Source organism: Arachis duranensis, chromosome 2 (genome assembly GCF_000817695.3).
Source record: "Arachis duranensis cultivar V14167 chromosome 2, aradu.V14167.gnm2.J7QH, whole genome shotgun sequence".
Lineage (NCBI taxonomy): Eukaryota > Viridiplantae > Streptophyta > Magnoliopsida > Fabales > Fabaceae > Arachis > Arachis duranensis.
In genome coordinates this window covers 43,319,495-43,326,626 of record NC_029773.3, presented here as the reverse complement: position 1 = coordinate 43,326,626, position 7,132 = coordinate 43,319,495, and positions in this window count along the sequence as shown.

The window sequence follows — 7,132 nt, the reverse complement described above, 5'->3', positions numbered from 1 at the left end:
CCTTCTTTCCCTTCTCATTCTTCTCATCTTTCATTTTCTTTTACTTAATTGCATACTTTCATTCATTGTATTATTTTTCATTGGTGTTGGAATTTTATTTGGGTCATTGTTTTTTTTCTATATTTTTGTGGATTATTTGACAATTATATATTACTTTTTAAGGGGTTGCTTGCATGTTCAATTTAATACTTTCAAATAGCTTATTACCATGCATGCTATGTGTTTGTGAAAACGCCCGTATGGCATTGTGCACTATTTTTAAAATTTCTTTTAATCTACTACTATAAATGCTTGCTTTTCACAAAACCCTTTTTATATTTTATTAATTAAATATAATTGTTATTACAAACATGTTGTTAGTTTGAAAGACTTGGTAATCTAACTTGGACATTGAATGCTTGATCTATGCTACTCATGCCTTTGCCAGCATGCCAATAAACACCTTGCATTCACTTGTTATCATATGCACTAGCTATTTTCCATTGATGACTTTTCACATGTACTCATGAGCGTGTGTTAACGTCATTCTTCTTTATTGTGCATTGATTACCACCTTTCCCGTTCTCTTCCTTGCTCTAACCCTTAGCTCTAAAAGTTACTTTCTTTTTCCCTTTTTAGGATGGCCACCAAGAAGGGTAAAGAGAAAGCTACTCCCAAATCACCGGCATGAAAAGGAACAAAAAGAGCCCCAGTTGAAGCAACCCGTCCACTAGTATATCTTAGCATGCACTGAGGACGGTGCAATCTTTAAGTGTGGGGAGATCGATACCGATTTCCATGGGTTAGCTATTGTCTTCTTTTCAACACCATTGTTTTATTTTCTTTGTTTGTTCATTATTGCATTTGCATGTTTAATTGCATGTTTGTTCATTTAGCTACTGCTTGGTTAAAATAATAAGTTTCTTTTTAAGATCCTATTTTTGAAATTTTCACTAATTTAAATTGAGAATTTTTGTGTTAAATTTGTTTGAAGTTGTATTTGGAACATGGTTTTTGAGCCAAAGAACACACAACCTGTGAGATTTTGAGCTTATTTACATGGTTACATTATTTAACCATAAATTTTTATTCTTGTGTGTTTTCTTCTCTATAATTGTAATCTTTGCTTTGTTCCATTCTATATGTCCAATATTTAATATATTTACATGCTTGCATATGATTGAGGCCATTGTTTGATTCTAGTTCACTAATCCCAAAATTAGCTTACCTTTTACATCACCCTTGTTAGCCCCCTTGAGCCTTTAATTCCCTCTTATTCTATAAACCACAACACTAGCCTTAAGCAGAAAAACAAATTTAAAATCCCAAGTTGAATCCTTGGTTAGCTTAAGATAAAAATTGTGTAATTGTTTAAGTGTGGGAAACTTATTGGGAACATGGATGATAAAAACAAAGGGTAGGAAGTTGAAAAGAATGAAATAATTCAAAATAAAATTTTTGGGAAGCATGCTCATGTGAAATCAAAATAATTGAATTACCATGTGCATTAAAAAATATAATTCTGTATTTGAATAAAGGGGATACAAAAGAATTCCCCAAATGCAAAATAAAGCAATGCACATGAGACAAAATTAAAACTAATGCATGAGCATGTAACATCAAAAGTGGAAAAAATATGGGAGAATAGGTAAAGAAGCTTTGCTTTACAAAGTATGTATGTTAGGTGAGATCTTAGACTAATCAAGGATTCACTTAATTAGCTCACTTAGTCTTATATATATATCCCTACCTTTACCTCAGCCCCATTACAACCTTGAAATGACCTCATGATGTTTGCATTAGTATACTAAATATTTGTTGATTGGTTAGATGAAGAACAAAGTTTTAGAAAGCATGATTAGAGAAGAGTAGAGAGATTGACCCTAGACACTTGAGAGATTTGAGTGCATATACACTACCAGTGAGGGTTCAATCTTTGATTCTATGTTCCCTACTTTCATGAGCTATCTTCTTACAAGTTTACTTGTTTTCACTGTATGATTTGAATTAGTGAAATCTGATTTATGTTTGTCTTGGAGAACTTATTTATTTTTAACCAAGTAGGTAGAAACATTTTGCATTTAGTTGCATTCATAGGTTGCATCTCATACATTCTATCATTCCTCTTCATTTCTTTATAGTTTCTCTAGAGCTTAGCATGAGGACATGCTATTGTTTAAGTGTGGGGAGATTGATAAACCACTATTTTATGGTTTATCTTATGCTCAATTGAGTGGTTTTTATCAACTCTTTACTCACTTATTCATACAATTCGCATGTTTTACATTTTTCTTCTTGATTTTGTGCTATGATTGAAAACATGCTTCTTTGATATTATATTTGCTTATTATTAATCCTCTCTTATTACCATTAGATACCTTGATATGTATGTTAAGTGTTTTCAGATATTATAGGGCAGGAATGGCTTGGAGGATGGAAAGGAAGCATGCAAAAGTGAAAGGAATACAAGAAGTTGAAGAAGTTGTTAAGTTGTCCAGCCTGACCTCTTCGTACTCAAATGGCTATAACTTTAGCTACAGAGGTCCAAACGACACGGTTCGAGTTGCGTTGGAAAGCTAACGTCCGGAGTTTCGATTTGATATATAATTTGTCAAAGCTGCCCCGAAGTTAGGTGACGCGAACGCGTGAATGACACGTCCACGTCGCATCTGCGAACCTCAATCTGCGCGGTCGCGTAGACGACGCCTCCGTGTCACTTGCCCGCGACCTGAACGTAACAGAAATCGCAGGGGGCAATTTCTGGGCTGCTTTTGACCCAGGTTTTAGCCCAGAACACACAAATTAGAGGCTATAAAGTGGGGGAATGCATCCATTCATAATTAAAGTCAGGGAACATGCAGAGACTCAACATGCTTTTCATAATTCATAATTTTTAGTTTAGATGTAGTTTTTAGAGAGAGGTTCTCTCCTCTCTCTTAGGATTAGTATTTAGGATTTCTCTTAGTTTTAGGATTGCTTCTCAATCACAGGTTCAATATTTTCTTTTATTTATTTTTCCAATTTAATTTATGAACTTTTCCATGTTACATTTGATTTTCTATTTAATATATCTTGAGGTATTTCAGACTTATGATTGCTTTCTTTAATTTATTAATGTTCTCGATTTATCCAAATTATTTTCATTCAAGTAGAATTTCTTCCCTTTTAGCTTTGGTTGATTAATTGGTGACTCTTGAGTTATCAAACTCATTATTGATTGAAAATTGGAATTCTTCAAGAATTAATTCGAGTTCCAATAACTCTAGCCTTTCCCAAGGAAGGACTAGGACTCGAGGAATCAAAATTAATTCATCCACTTAACTTACTTTCATAGTTAGAGGTTAACAAAGTGGGAGAAAAATCCAATTCTCATCACAATCGATAAGGATAACTAGGATAGGACTTCCAGTTCTCATACTTTGCCAAGAGTTTATTTTACAGTTATTATTATTTTATTGTACTTGTCATTCAACTAACTTTTTACCTTAATCCAAAACCCCAAAACGCACTTTTTCATAACCAATAATAAGAACATACCTCCCTGCAATTCCTTGAGAAGACGACCCGAGGTTTAAATACTCGGTTATCAATTTTAAAAAGGGGTTTGTTACTTGTGACAACCAAAATGTTTGTAAGAAAGGTTGATTGCTTGGTTTAGTAACTATACTTACAACGAGAGTTTACTATAACTTCTAAACCATCAAGGGTGTGATTTTTCTTCTGCTATTTTTGATTCTGTTTTTAATCTTTGCATTTATTTTGTGACTCCACATGATCATGAACCTAATAAAACATAAAGGAACAATAAAATAAAAAATAAAATTAGATAAATAAAAATTGAGTTGCCTCCCAATAAGCGCTTCTTTAATGTCAATAGCATGACAGTGGGCTCTCATGGAGCCACACAGGTGATCAGGTCAATGTTGTAGACTCCCAACACCAAACTTAGAGTTTGGATGTGGGAATTCAACACCAAACTTAGAGTTTGATTGTGGGGGCTTTGTTTGACTCTGTATTGAGAGAAGCTTTTCATGCTTCCTCTCCATGTATACAGAAGAATACCCTTGGGTCTTAAACACAAGGTAGTCCCCTTTCAATTGAAGGACTAATTCTCCTCTGTTAACATCTATCATAACTCCTGCTATGGCTAGGAAAGGTCTTCCAAGGATGATGCATTCATCCTCCTCCTTCCTAGTGTCTAAGATTATGAAATCAGCAGGGATGTTAAGGCCTTTAACCTTCACTAACACATCCTCTACCAATCCATAAGCTTGTCTTACTGACTTGTCTGCCATTTGTAATAAGAATATGGCAGGCTGTACCTCAATAATCCCCAGCTTCTCCATTACAGAGAGTGGCATAAGATTTATACCTGACCCTAGGTCACACAAAGCTTTTTCAAAGGTCATGATGCCTATGGTGTAGGATATTACGAATTTGCCAGGATCTTGTTTCTTTTGAGGTAAAGTTTGTTGAACCCATGTATCTAGTTCACTAATGAGCAAGGGAGGTTCACCTTCCCAAGTCTCATTACCAAATAACTTGGCATTTAGCTTTATGATAGCTCCTAGATATTGAACAACTTGCTCTCCAGTTACATCTTCATCCTCTTCAGAGGAAGAATAGTCTTCAGAGCTCATGAATGGCAGAAGGAGGTTTAATGGAATCTTTATGGTCTCTATATGAGCCTCAGATTCCTTTGGGTCCTCAATAGGGAACTCCTTCTTGCTTGAGAGACGTCCCATGAGGTCTTCCTCATTGGGATTCACGTCCTCTCCTTCCTCTCTAGGTTCGGCCATGTTGATTATATCAATGGTCTTGCACTCTCTTTTTGGGTTTTCTTCAGTATTGCTTGGGAGAGTACTAGGAGGAGTTTCTGTGACTTTCTTGCTCAGCTGGCCCACTTGTGCCTCCAAATTTCTTATGGAGGACCTTGTTTCACTCATGAAACTTAAAGTGGCCTTGGATAGATTAGAGACTAAGTTTGCTAAGTTAGAGGTATTTTGTTCAGAATTCTCTGTCTATTGCTGAGAAGATGATGGAAAAGGCTTGTTATTGCTGAGCCTGTTTCTTCCACCATTATTAAAGCCTTGTTGAGGCTTTTGTTGATCCTTTCAGAAGATGCCTCTTTAGTACTGTTGGATGCATTTTGCCATCCATTCAGACTTTGAGAAATCATGTTGACTTGCTGAGTCAACATTTTGTTCTGAGCCAATATGGCATTTAGAGCATCAATTTCAAGAACTCCCTTCCTCTGAGGCGTTCCATTATTCACGGAATTCCTCTCAGAAGTGTACATGAATTGGTTATTTGCAACCATTTCAATAAGTTCCTGAGCTTCTGCAGGCGCTTTCTTTAGGTGAATGGATCCACCTGCAGAGTGGTCCAGTGACATCTTAGAGAACTCAAACAGACCATAATAGAATATATCTATCATGGTCCATTCTAAAAACATGTCAGAAGGACACTTTTTGGTCATCTGTTTGTATCTTTTCCAAGCTTCATAGAGGGATTCACCATCTTTTTGCTTGAAGGTCTGAACATCTACTCTAAGCTTGCTCAGCTTTTGAGGAGGAAAGAATTTAACCAAGAAGGCCGTGACTAGCTTATCCCAAGAGTCCAGGCTATCTTTAGGTTGTAAGTCCAACCATGTTCTAGCTCTGTCTCTTACAGCAAAAGGGAAAAGCATGAGCCTGTAGACTTCAGGATCTACTCCATTAGTCTTAACAATCTCACAGATCTGTAAGAACTCAGTTAAAAACTGGTAGGGATCTTCTGATGGAAGTCCATAAAACTTGCAGTTTTGTTGCATTAGAGCAACTAGTTGAGGTTTTAGCTCAAAATTGTTTGCTCCAATGACAGGGATTGAAATGCTTCTTCCATCAAATTTGGAAGTAGGTGTAGTGTAGTCACCAAGCATCCTCCTTGCATTATTATTTTTGGCTACCATCTCCTCTTCCTTTTCGAAAATTTCTGTAAGGTTGTCTCTGGATTGTTGTAATTTAGCTTCTCTTAGTTTCCTCTTCAGAGTCCTTTCAGGTTCAGGATCTGCCTCAACAAGAATGTTCTTGTCCTTGCTCCTGCTCATATGAAAGAGAAGAGAACAGAAAAAGAAGAGGAATCCTCTATGTCACAGTATAGAGATTCCTTTATGTTAGTAGAAGAAGAAAGGGAATAAGAGTGAAGAAGAATGAATAATCCAAACACAAGGGTGAGGATAGGGGCAGTGATTTGAGATGAAGAGAGGTGTTAGTAAATGAATGAATAAATAGAATAAGATGAGAGAGAAGTTTTCGAAAATAATTTTTGAAAAGGAGTTAATGATTTTCGAAAATTAAAGGGGAAATAGAATTAAAATTAAAACTTAAAACAATTAATTAATTAAAAAGAAATTTTTTTGAAAAATAGGAGGTATTTTCGAAAATTGGAGAGAAAAGTTGTTAGGTGGTTTTGAAAAAGATAAAAAATAAACAACAGTTAATTGGTTAGTTTGAAAAAGATTTGAAAATCAAATTTGAAAGGATAAGAAGATAAGAAGATATTTTGAAATCAAATTTTTGAAAAAGATAAAATTTTAAAAGATATGATAAAAAGATATGATTAAAAAGATATGGTTGGAAAAGATTTAATTTTTAAAATTAAAATTAATTACTTGACTAACAAGAAACTAAAAGATATGATTCTAGAATTTAAAAATTGAACCTTTCTTAATAATAAAGTAACAAACTTCAAATTTTTGAATCAATCACATTACTTGTTAGTTAAGTTTCGAAAATTTGAAATAAAATAAGAAAAAGATTTTGAAAAATAGTTTTAAATTTTTGAAAATCATAAGATAAAAGTAAAAGAGATTTGATTTTTGAAAAAGATTTTGAAAAGATAAGACTTTTAAAATTAAAAATTTGACTTGACTTATAAGAACTTAACTAATTTTAAAATTTTTTGACTAAGTCAACTCAAATTTTCGAAATTTTGAGAGAAATAAGGAAAAGATCTTTTTTATTTTTTTGAATTTTTAATGATGAGAGAGAAAAACAACAAAAATGACTCACAACATGAACATTATGAATCAAAACTCATGATGCATGCAAGAACACTATGAATGTCAAGATGAACACCAAGAACACTTTGAAGATCAAGATGAACATCAAGA